This window comes from Suricata suricatta, chromosome 2 (genome assembly GCF_006229205.1).
Source record: "Suricata suricatta isolate VVHF042 chromosome 2, meerkat_22Aug2017_6uvM2_HiC, whole genome shotgun sequence".
NCBI classification, from domain to species: domain Eukaryota; kingdom Metazoa; phylum Chordata; class Mammalia; order Carnivora; family Herpestidae; genus Suricata; species Suricata suricatta.
The window spans coordinates 37,744,818-37,757,664 of NC_043701.1; the positions used below are offsets into that span (position 1 = coordinate 37,744,818).

General features: G+C 38.5%; 1 protein-coding gene across 2 annotated transcripts in view; it reads left to right on the forward strand.

The window, feature by feature from the left end:
* Nucleotides 1–12,847, forward strand: part of IMMP2L (inner mitochondrial membrane peptidase subunit 2) — an 848,590-nt gene that overhangs the window by 747,344 nt on the left and 88,399 nt on the right. The window lies entirely within an intron of this gene.

Sequence of the window (12,847 nt, forward strand, 5' to 3'; positions counted from 1 at the left end):
TGACCTGAGCCGGTCTGCCGCTTAACTGACTGAGCCACTCAGGCACCCCCAGGGTGCCTCTTTGAATCAGTATTTTTGTATCCTTTGGGTAAATACCTAGTAGTGCAATTGCTGGGTCATAGAGTAATTCCATTTTTAACTTTCTGAGGAACCTCCATACTTTTTCCAGAGTCGTTGTACTAGTTTGCATTGCTACCAATAGTCTACCAATAGTGTAAGAGGATTCCCCTTTCTCCACATCCTCACCATCATCTATTATTTACTGTTTTGTTAATTTTAGTGTTCCACAAAGTATGTGAGGTGGCAGCTGATTGTGCGTTTGTGTGTGTGTGTGTTTTGTTTTTTCATTTTTTGGGGGGTTTTTTTTTTGAGAGAGAGAAAGACAGCACGGACAGGGGAGGGTCAGTGAGAGAGGGAGACACAGAATCTAAAACAGGCTCCAGGCTCTGAGCTACCTGTCAGCAGAGAGCCCGATGCAGGGCTCAAACCCATGGACCGTGGGATCATGACCTGAGCCGAAGCTGGACAGTTAACCAACCGAACAACCCAGGCGTCCCTCAGTGTGGTTTTGATTTTTATTTCCCTGATAATGAGTGGTGTTGAACATCTTTTCATCTGTCTGTTGGCCATCTGTATGTCTTCTTTGGAAAAATATCTATTTATATCTTCTGCCCATTTCTTAGCCTGGATCATTTGGGGTTTTTTTTTGGGGGGGGTGTCAAATTTGGTAAGTTTATTACAGATATTAGATACTAACCCTTTATTCAATATGTCATTTTCAATATCTTCTCCCATTCCATCAGCCATTTAGTTTTGTTGATTATTTCCTTTACTGTACAAAAGTTCTATCTTGATGAGACCCTGGTAGTGCATTTTTGCCTTTGTTTCACTTGGCTCCAGAGATGAGTCCAGTAAGAAGTTACTACAGCCAAGGTCAAAGAGGTTGCTGCCTGTTATCTACTCTAGGTTTTTCATGGTTTTCGTCTCATATTTAGGGGTTTCATCCATTTGGAATTTACTTTTGTGTATGATGTCAGAAAGTGGTCTAGTTTCATTCTTCTGCTGCTATCTAGTTTTCCCAACACGAGTTTTTGAAGAGACTTTTTTTCCATTGGATATTCTTTCCTTCTTTGTCTCACATTAGTTAATCATACAGTTGTGGGTCAAAACTATACACTTTTGAATTTAAATAAAAGTCTCTCATTTAAATGCAGAGATGTTTTAAGGTAAGACTTCTAGATTTTTTTTGTAAATCAACTGACACCTTTCTCAAGAACTAATTAATTTCAGATTAAGAACAAACCTTAGTGGGAATAGACATTGAGTAGAATGGGAAGGGGCAGTGGTAATGGGAAGACGCCATCTGGGTAGGCAGGGTTGTGTGCTTAAAAAGGTGTGAAAGGAGAGGTGGTAGAAGTCTGAATCAATGGGAGTCTGAAAGTTCACCCATGAATATACTTTTGATGGCAGTTCTACAACATCTGCAGAAATACAGAGATGTTGGAAAATGATTTTCTTAAGTAAAACTTCTCTTAATTTTGCCAATGGTAAATTCTCAGTTCTCCTTTTTTAAAATTTTTATTTATTGAGAGAGAGAGAGAGAGAGAGAGAGAGCGAGCGCGCGCGAGCACACGTGCGCAAGTGGGGAAAGGGCACGGAGAGAGACAGAATCCCAAGCAGGCTCTATGCTGCTGCCCATGCACAGACCAACATGGGGCTCAGACCCACAAACCATGAGATCATGATCTGATGTGAAATCAAGAGTCAGACACTTGGGGCACCTGGGTGGCTCAGTCGGTTGAGTGTCCAGCTTCAGCTCAGGTCATGATCTTGTGGTTCATAGGTTCAAGCCCCACGTCAGGCTCTGTGCTGACAGCTGGCTCAGAGCCTGGAGCCTGTCTTCAGAGTCTGCATCTCCCTCTCTCTCTGACCCTCCCCTGCTCATGCTGTCTCTCTCAAAAATAAATAAAACACAGACAAAAAATTTTTTAAAGAGTCAGACACTTAACCCACTGAGCCACCCAGGCACCCCCTCAATTCTCTTTTCAGTGCCCCTGTAAACCATAACATTTGCCTTTTTTAAAAACATGATACCTTTTTTCCACCGAATACACAGGAAAATAATCCACAGAGCCCGCTTCTAATTCAGTTACAGGAATTGAACAGTACACTTAATTTTTTAAATACTGATTTGGGTCAGCCTTGTTTCTTAAGCTTTGGTATAAAACACTCTTTTGCAATAAAGCGGAGAAAGGAACAAGGGGATCTTAGCACTTGGTCAGGAAATTCTTACCTAAGCCAGACCAATAAATAGCCCGCATGGTAAAGATGACTTTCAGAAGAGTACAAAAAGTACAAAAACATGACCTACTGATTTTATTTAATTAGCAGTAGAGGATATGTTCTTGATAGTACTCAAGCTACAAAGCTTGTGTAAAATGGTCATTTCATATATTTGTTTTATAGCCATCCTGTAATTTAAAGGGGAAAAAATGAACCTCTAAGTCTTGGTCTACTATTAATGTTTTGGGTAGAAAGTTCCCTAGGAACTTCATTTTTCTGTTTCTCTTACTGTAGAAAGAATAATAGTAATTATTGCTGTTACCATAGAGCATGGACAACTAATGAATAGGATCCTCCCAGGAAAAGAGGAAACTTCAACTCCTGTAGATGACTTGAGTAACATTTATTCAATAACATTTTAAGGTGTTCTGTGGCCTTGAGAGATGATAATGTACCTGTTAAATAGTGTTTACTTACAAGTAGAGGTTGGTAAGTCTTAGATGAGCCATCAGGCTCTTCCTAGAAATGCAACTGTGTGTACATTATACACTATTATACTGCATAAACTGTTAGGAGTTTAAAAGCCAGCTGTATACTTTATCACTTGACCAAAAATGTCCATAAGTTACAAGTACCATATTACCCCTGCCATACCTCATTGTAAGTTGTGCCCTTCTGGTAACCAAACCTCCAGTGTTCAAGTTCTAAGACGATTCCTGGGAACCCAAATTTGCTTTGCCTTCAGCATAATGTATTTGTGGTAACAATGTATCTTGGAAGTGTAACACTGTATCTTGAAAGAATTTTTAATACAAAGAAAATTTGTTACAGTCATTATATTTATCTAATCTGTCTATCTATATCTATCTATCTATATCTATCTATCAAACTACCTATAACTTCAATTCACTTTTATTGGCATATAGTAATAGCAATAGGGCTAACAGAATCTTTCTCTTCATTTATTACTTATATATCAAACTAAGGTTAAAGAGACAAAATAAGGACTCTTATAGCTCATAGGTGCTGGAGATAGCTTGAACTGGCTTATGAGAGCCAATTAAATTTTCTGAAATTTTGTGAATGGTTGTTAAAACAACCATCTTTAAAAGTTACATTTTATAAACAAAGAACTCAACTGAATTAAAAAAAAGGTAGTAAGTCCTCACAACCTCATTTTACTATTACATATGGTGGACATAATGGTGTGCCACTGAGCATGTCTTCCCACTTCATGTTTAGTGATCTCATATTGGTGCCTTGAATGTGGCCATACGGGGACTATTACACTATGGAAATAGGCAGACACTACAAATTAATCTCAGCCCACCCCGCTGAGAGTGTTCCAATCCACCACTCCGTATAGCTGAGTTATGTTGGAAAAGGATAGTTAGGTGCTATTACATGACTTAGGGCCCCATGTCTCAAATGATGGTTCTTACAAGCCCCTATGTTACAGCCCCCTCCAGAGCTTATTTAAAACTGTAGTTTCTTTGGTTCCACCCCTGAATGTTTCAGTTATTTTGTCCAATTAAATTATTTATACACTAAAATTTGAGAACTGTCATAGAACTTTCTAAATTGTGAAAATAATAATAATTTTTATTTGCTCTATTTAGCCTACTTTTTTTACATTGGAAAAGAAGGGTAACACAAATAACAGTGTGAAAGCAAAAGGAATAAAATCATTCACTGACTTAAACAGAAGTAAATGACAGTGAATATATCCTAAGAGATTTGCTTTGTCCCATTTTTGGCATAGATGCTAAATAAATGTTCCTCAAATTAACCACATTCTGAATTGTTAGATATTCTCTATTTGCTATGTTCTGGGTAAAACACTATTTCCTTTTAAGGTCCGTATTTACTCACACATGTGAAAACACCTACCAAATTTCATTTCTATTTTTCTTTTTTATTTGCAAAAACTTCCGGACCCTGTGTCCATTAAATTTCTCCACTGGGAAACTTTTATATGACAAAATATTTTTCAAATCCTACATTTTTGCCTTCATTTGGTGGCTCTAGAAACCAGATGTTCATCTTAGCAAAGGTGACATATTCTCTTCTTCTTCTTCCTAACCCATCACTGCCTTAAAAACTGCCAAGAAGTTTTAAGTGTGGGTGTTTCAGTTAAAAAAAAAAAATCACTGCTGTCCATCAGTTAGAAAATGTTAGGTTTCCCTTTTTAGATTGCCAGAACAATAAATGAAAAACAAGTCAAAGCCTTAGAACAGGAAAGCCTCATTTTCAGCATCTTAAAATTAAAAGAATTTCATTTAGTTTTAAAATGATACCACATCTCTAACCACCAAGCTATATATTTTTTGACAGTTTATTTGGTATTAGCATCATTTTTTCTCTTGTAACTGTCAATATGGAAGTTTCAGTATAGCAAATCTGCAAGCCACCACTATAAAGATCCTCAGAATAACATATATTGTAGAAAAAATAATGCAGAGTGACACTTCTGCCAGACGTATTTGTAGAATGAAGATTATATAACCTAAGACATCCTATTCTAGAAGCCGTGTTCGTTCTCTAGCTTGGCAGCTTTCTCAGCAGTATTCCTCAATATTATTTTTGGTATAGAATGTCCATATTAAATTAATGGGCTTAAGAAACTTCAACTTATGATGTCTTTTTGGAGCAGCAAGTTTAAAACTATTTTTTTTTCTTGGGCAAAATGTAGCATGAGAAATGTGTATGAGTGGCAGATTTGATTGCTCCCAAATTGTCCCAAATAATTGTGTCTTGCTTATTAATATGGCTACACACTCAGTTTTCCCTCATAGGAAACAATGGCATCTGGGGCTGTCATAGCTCAGAAGAATTACATTCATATATTTATGTATTGTCTGGGTTTGCCAAATGTGGCCTGCCCTGGTGATTGTCAGGTACACCGACTGAGATCAGCTGCTGTGACAGTTGCACAGGGAACCAGAGTCCTATTCGAGAAGCCCACAGTCTAGAATAGTGTGCTGATGGCTGATGAAAGGATGTCCCATGGAAGAGGATTTGCAACATTCCCAGGACTTTTCTCACTGCTTTTTTTTTTATACCCAACTTTAACACACTGCCTCTGTCAAATTTAGAGCTACAGATGCTAATGAACATCATCCTGGGAAGTTAGAGGGATGAAGGTAAAATAGTACCTACTCTGAATTTTAAAGTGTAAAGAAATACATGAGCAGTGGGAAAGACAACAATTTTTTAAAAAGTCAATACTTTTCAATATGATAGAACAAACACAGAACCATATACAATGGGAAGCATAAAGGAGAAAGTAGAAACCTTGCCAAAGAAGATGACCCTTGCTCTGAGTTATGGTGTAGTTGTCAGGTTGGGGAAATACCAGTAACTATCAGGAATTGAGGGTATTTAGAAACTGAGGCCCATTTAGAACTTCCAACAAGTATTTAATGAAAGCTTCCTTCCAAAGAAGAAGCAAGGATATGTGGTGAGATCAGAAAGCCCTCCAGTGTCGTCAGATGATGGTGTCCTCCATTGAAGTCGTGCACAGCTAGAGGAAATTCTAGGCCTTGAGTGCCGTTTGGCTATCGGACCTACTGGGTTTTCATATTTTGCATATGGGAGGACAGAGATACCTGTACAGTCTTTCTAAGAAACCACCGCTCATCGATACCACTTACTTTACTAAGGAGTGTTTATTTTAACTATGACTTAAGCCACTTAACCTGCCCTGTGGTATAGATTCTCTGGTGATACTTTAAGTGCCATGGCACAGTCCTCTCTAGAGCGTGGACTGTTGATAATGATTTTCAGATGCAAACCCTGAAGTGTGACTTCCTGATTAGACTACTTACGTGTTCCTTAAGCTTACATGGGGTGTAGATTAAAGATAATTTACGTATACTCAGATACTATTTATTTGGAAATATTTTTTATACATTATAGACAATTTATTATTGGCCGGAGTATGATGTTTTAACTCTATTTTGAGGTTTCTAAGTTATTATCTCAAGAAGTTATTTTTTCCATAGGTGTTTGTGTGTTATGTATGTTTTGGGTTTTGTTTTCATAACGGCAGGTTGACTCTGTTCCCTCTGGGCCTGCACAAACGAGAGTTATGTGTGGGCATGATATATTAACAAGGAGAAGCAGCTTTTCTGTCTGGGAACCGATTCCATGGGGTTGTCATTGTATTTCTGTAGGAGAAACTGAGATCCTTTTGTCTCTGGCGCTGCTTTACTTTTACTCTACATTCACTTTAATATTTACATTTACATTTAGTATTTTGTATCCCAAATAAAGAAGAATAACATTAGGTGCAACAAAAATATATTTTTCTTCATCCACAGCTTTCCATTACAGAAGAATAGTCTTGAACAAGATAAAAGTAGTTGAGGGTTTACAAATGGCTTTGAACTGAAGATAAATGTATTTATGTATTATACATTATATACATATAAGGTAAGTAAATGAATTTATTCAAAACCTTAAAACATTCAACATACACTTCTATATCTTAGACTATCAGAACGAAATCCACATGGCCTTTTCTTTAGTGATGATTTTTTTCTACCAGTTTAGGTCTAGAACAGACTTCATGCAATTGCCCTCTTCAGGTTTCCAACAGCTATGAAGTGTTTACTTGGAATTTAAATAGAATGTTTGAATTTCAGGTGACATTACGTTTAGCAATGAATTCAACCTACAGTCAATTCTGTTTTTGAAACTGTTTGCACTATAAGCTACAAATATCAGCTAATGTTAGTTGAGAATCACACACACACACACACACACACACACACACGCACACACACACACACACTTATAAGAAAATTGTAAGAGATCTCTCACTATGGAGATGGTCAATGCTTGAGATGTTAATGTTACCTGCTAGTATTTTTTATATACACAATTTGTTACTTAAAGATTGCAATAAGGTATAGGGGCACCTGGGTGGCTCAGTCAGATAAGCATCCAGCTTTGGTGCAGGTCATGATCTCATGGTTTGTGGGGTTGGAGCCCCATGTGAGGCTCTGAGGTAACAGGTCAGAGGCTGGAGCCTGCTTCAGATTCTGTGTCTTCCCCTCTTTCTTCATCCCTCCCCCACTGTGCTCTCTCTCTCAAAAATAAATATAAACATTAAAAATTGCCATACAGTATATAAAATTTGATATCTTCCATTTCACCTGCTGTGAACGTCTTCCTATATCACTAAATAATCATTAAAGGTTTGAATTTTCTGGCTATGTAATATTCTATCCTATGGATTTATGTTGATTTATTTAACCATTTTGCAATTCTTTTTGCCACTAGAGGTTTTGGGTAAATGTAGGGGCAACCTGGGTGGCTCAGTCAGTTAAGTGTCCAACTTCTCAGGTCATGATTTTGGGGTTTATGGGTTTGGGCCCCACGTTGGGATCTGTGTTGACAGCTCAGAGCCTGGAGCCTGCTTCAGATTCTGTGTTTCCCTCTCTCTGCCCCTCCTCTGCTCACACTTTGTCTGCCTGTCTGTCTCTCAAACAAACATTAAAAAAAATTAAATGTACTTTCTGGGGTACCAGGATGGCTGTCAGTAAAGCATCTGACTCTTGATTTTAGCTCAGGTCATTTTCTCCGTTTGTAGGATTGAGCCCTGCCTGCTTGGGATTCTCTCTCCCCAGCCCCTCTCTGTTCCTCTCCCACTTGTGCTGTCTCTCTCAAAAATAAATAAATAAATGGAAAAAAAAAGAATAAAATGTATTTTGGAATTACGTATGTGTATGCATATGTACATATATTTAAGTTGAATACAATAAAGTTTTAAAGCAAGATCTAAATTATTTTGATATGGTAAAGAAATTTTTTATTTGCATCTAGATAAAAGTAATTATCTTTAGAGATAAAATGATATTTTTATAGATGACCATTTGCACTGGGGCTGGGCACAGTAGGTAGTGATATTTACTTAGTGATATGTTCATATGTGAATCCTGCCCTTCCCATCCTTGTTTGGTGAGAGTTGAAGTTCTGAAGAGCAATTTCAATTACCATTTACTTAAGGTGCATCATCAAACTTTGTGTCACTGAGGACTGATAAATCACTGAGTTTATTTTCTTTCCCTACGTAAAATGTTTTACACAGTTATGTGGACTCATTGTCTGCAAATTTGATGAACGTACAAAACATCAGATCATATCTTGATGTAGCACACATTCAGTTTTTCATCCTGCCCCCTTCCCAACACATTGTTGAATATTAGCGTTTCAAACAGTAACAATTAGCAAAAGCAAGAAGGAAGTGATTTCATTTCTGTAGCTAAAGTAAATGTGTTCATTTTCAGTACTGCCCTTTTGAAATGGCTAATCTCATAAATGGTTTTCAAGGTTTTTCCCCTCAGTGATACGGTTTGGAACTAGTGCAAAAGAGTTTAAAGAATACGAGGACAGAAACTTTAAAAAGACCTATACATTTAAAAGCAGGCTGTTCAATTGCCTTTGAGTTTGATTGCCCTTCAGGACCATCTAATCCCCCCAGTGAAATGATGATTTGATTATGCTGTTCATTCTAACCTACCGTTTCTAGTTCAGACGGTGAAGTTGCTAGAAATGTTTTTGAACAACCTGATCAGGTGGTATAATATTAGCATAGCTGTTTTATTGTGGTTGTTGTTTTTATGTTTGTAGCTCTCTGGGAAATACAGTCTAATGAAAATTGTCCTTACATATATATGTTATAAGGGAACATTTGGCCAAAGTTCCAAATTTAATCTACCTCTGCACCTAACATTTTATGACTGATTTTCTAACCTTATAGACAGGACCCCTGATGTAAAATGTTTCATAATAGTAGTTTGGGATGCGGGTTCAGAATGTCTTCAGATAAGAGTGATCTAACAAATCATTTTTACTATTTCCTGAAACATCTGAATTTTCTGTGTGTTTCAGCCAATTAGGAGGTAGATTTAGTGCTCTTTGCTTAAAGCAGTCGCAAGATGATAGCCCCAGGCAGGCTGTGAACATTTTGTCAGTTTAGAGACCTTGAAATATTGAAAGCTTCAATATTTCATTTGTTTATACAGTTGAAAATCCTTGATTTTCTAGCATATACTGACTAAACTAATAATACCAATTTTTCTGCTCCGACAGACTCTTACAAAAACCTTGCTCCAAGATGACCAGGAACCTTTTTAGGTCTTGTTTTTTGGAGCTGCTGTATCACTTTGGGAATATATATACACATGTGTACCTGTGCATACGTCCATGTATATGTGTACATACATGTGTACACCTGTATGCAAATGTATGCACATAAATGTTAGCTTAATTACTTTCTAAAATTCCATGTTAGTAATTACTTTAAGAGTAACACACATTTTGGGGCACCTGGTTGGTTCAGTAGGTTAAATATCCAGCTTCGGCTCAGGACATGATCTCATAATTTGAGTTCAAGCCCCACATCAGACTTTCTGGTGACTGCGCAGAGCTTGCTTCATACCATCTCTCCCTCTTTATCTCTGCCCTTTCCCCACTCGTTCATGCTCGCTCACTCGCTCACTCTCACTCTCAAAAATAAATAAACATTAAAAAATTTAAAAGAACAGCACATATTTGAAAGGACAAAGGGTGAAAAAATGAGGATGGGAGAAAGTGCTTCCTGTTTTGACTGGGGTTTTGCTCTACACAATTCAGAGTGCAAGTAACTTACTGCAGTTCATCCCTGGAATGCAGTGCTTAAAGCTTTCTTCTAGTAACAGGATGAAGACCAGAAGTCCAATTTTTCCCCTCCTGATGCTCTGTACTTCAGGGGTTGTACGAGCTTACAAATGGCTTGAGAGGGAGTTAACACTGACTTGGTCCCATCTTGCAGCAGTCAGGAGGCCCTGGCTGTTGAACAGAAACTGGCCTTGGTGACCTGTGTCCAAAGTTAAGAATGCTGGGGGGGGGGGCGGGGAACCCCTCCAGTGGTACTCCCAAGTGATAGAACAGCACCATTCCCTGTGAGAATCTGCAGATTTTGCAGCATCACATTCATTGAGAGGACTCCCAGCCAAGCTGTCCCTGGCCAGTGTGGAGGTAAGATTATGGAAATAGGAGCTGTGCAGCAGCTGTGGGTCAAGGGAAGTGGGTGGCTGTGTCTGTGTTTGAATGAAACTGTCCTCAGGGATCTAGCAGGCAGGAGCTGAATCCTCTGACCAACGCCGCAGTAGATAGGATTAGAAGAGAGAAGGCAGTACTCTGCATCGCTCTCAGACATGGGTCCCTGTGCCCTATAAATACTACGCAGATTCCTGCAGCGTGTGGAAATCACCATTCTCAATGTGTAGGCTGAGCCAAGTCTCAGGGCAGAACTGCTCAGGGGCACTAAGCAAGATTTGTTTCATTTTCTACCACCTCAGTGATCCAGAACCAGTGTCCTCCCCTTAACTCTGATGATCACAGCCTGATCACTGTCCACAAGGGACTATGCAGATCAGGAAACGGAAACCCTGCTAGGGTACATAATTGCCTGAGGGCACATAGGTAATAAGTGGCTGAGTGGTGGCAGGCAGTCTGGTGGCCCCTGCTTTTAACTGTTCTGCTGTACTCACTCTTCACTTTGAAGTAGCCTTGTCTTCTCCTCTGAGGATGCCCTGTTTTTTCCTCAGTACTTCTCAGAGGTAGAGCAAGGAGGCCTGGGCTACTTCTTCATCCTCCTTACCAACATTCAACTAGTGCTTGGCCAGGTCGTACTCCATGAGCTTTTCATCCAGTATCTCAATTGCAAGTAGCTTTCTTGACCTAATCTCACCTCCTAACTTGTAGTAATTTTGCCACAAAGATTGCAAAACCACACTATTCCTTCTTTGGGGAAATTCCAGTTCTTTACTCTTAGGATCTTCCAAAGATTAAATTTCACTGTCTATTGCCATATGTTTTCTTTTCCTTCTTAATGTCCACATTCAGTCTCCTGCTCAGGCCTTGATGGTTAATCCAATTCTGGGTATGAACCCTATGAGTACAACACAGGCCCACAGAGCAAGTGCCATTTAAGTCCCAGAATGGTGTCTGTGAGAGCCGTGCTAATCTTAATTACATGCTGACTTGGTCAGAGGGAAATTCTTTTTACCATAAAGTGACATGTGCTGCACAGGAAGCCCCGATCCTCCTGGAACGTCTCAGAGACCGTCAGATATTCCCATCATCCTACATCCACCTGAAAACACCTTCAGGTGACCCCTTTCGCCGAACAATTGTCTTTTTCTCTGCATCACTAATGTAATAATCACACAAATAAGAACATTGATACAACCTTTAATACCTTCCTACAAACATGCAGAACAACTCCAAAGGAAAATTAGCCATATTGTATAATATAGAAATAACCAAAAAAAACCTACCACCACCAGACATCAAAAGGATTTTGATAGGAACAAGACAATGCCTGACAATGTAAGGATTTGTACCTCTACGAAGTTTGGGAGGTGGGATAGAGGTTATTTCATTGTTAACTTTAATGTATTCAGGAAAGTCGATGATATAAAATACATTTTCACTGATGTTTTCTAATTATAAACAAAGGCTAATTTCTCTTAAACCTTTTAATATATTCACAGAAATGTTTGTACAGTCACTAATGAGTGCCATTATATTGAGGGGCACATTGCCCACAGAGGATTGCATTTATGCAAGAATGACCCTGCATAAATGCAGATGGCCCCACAGTCCCTGAGTTCTTCACAGAAAAATATTACTTATTGCTTTACATAAGTGTCTTAGATTTCAGAGCACCTAGTAGTTTTTTCTTGAGATTGTTTTCTTAAAAATTTGCCTCTCTACCTCCCTGTGAGATTAGGAATGAACTAACCTTATTCCATTGGGTTGTGTGTGTATGTCTGTGGGTCTTTTTGTGTGAGTATGTGGGGGCTGGGCACTCTACAGTGACTCATACTTAAACCAAGAAGATCATTATAAAACAGAATAGTTCAGAAAGTCAACCTCCTGGTTTCTTAGTCAATAGTGTTCTTAGTAATCAATCGTATGTTTATCTGCAGATTGAAATTCTTTTCCTACCAGGAGACTGTCAGTGGAAACTTCTTCAAACCCAGGGCAGCCTGCACTGTGTTTGGATAAGCCACATTGTAGTGGAAGTTCTATCTTTGAGCTTTTTTTTCCCTGCTTTTCATTTATCACTATCTTTTTTTTTTCTCTTTCCATTTTCTTTCCAATTATCCCTACTAAATGGTAACTAGCAATAGCATGGATAAGTGACATTCATGGACAGTTTATTATTCTCAGTTGAGCCAATAATTTCAATCTTGTCTTCCATCAAATCTTTTTATAAGCTGCTCACAATGACCAGAATTATTTAATTTGCATTTCACTGCTGCCCTTCATCTCTGCATATAATCTAGTGAAAATAAGAAAATGCTGTGGCTAAGAGATGGACAGTAGGAGAATGAAGGGGGAGACCCTAGGTAATCTCTCAATTGGAAAATCAATCCCAGAATAATTAGGATATCCAACTCCTAAATTATAAGCTTATATGCTAATATATGGTGGGATAGAGCAGTGTGTGTCTTTTCTGTGCAAGAAGTAATTTCTGTTATGCTGGATGAATACAAAATGGCACAGA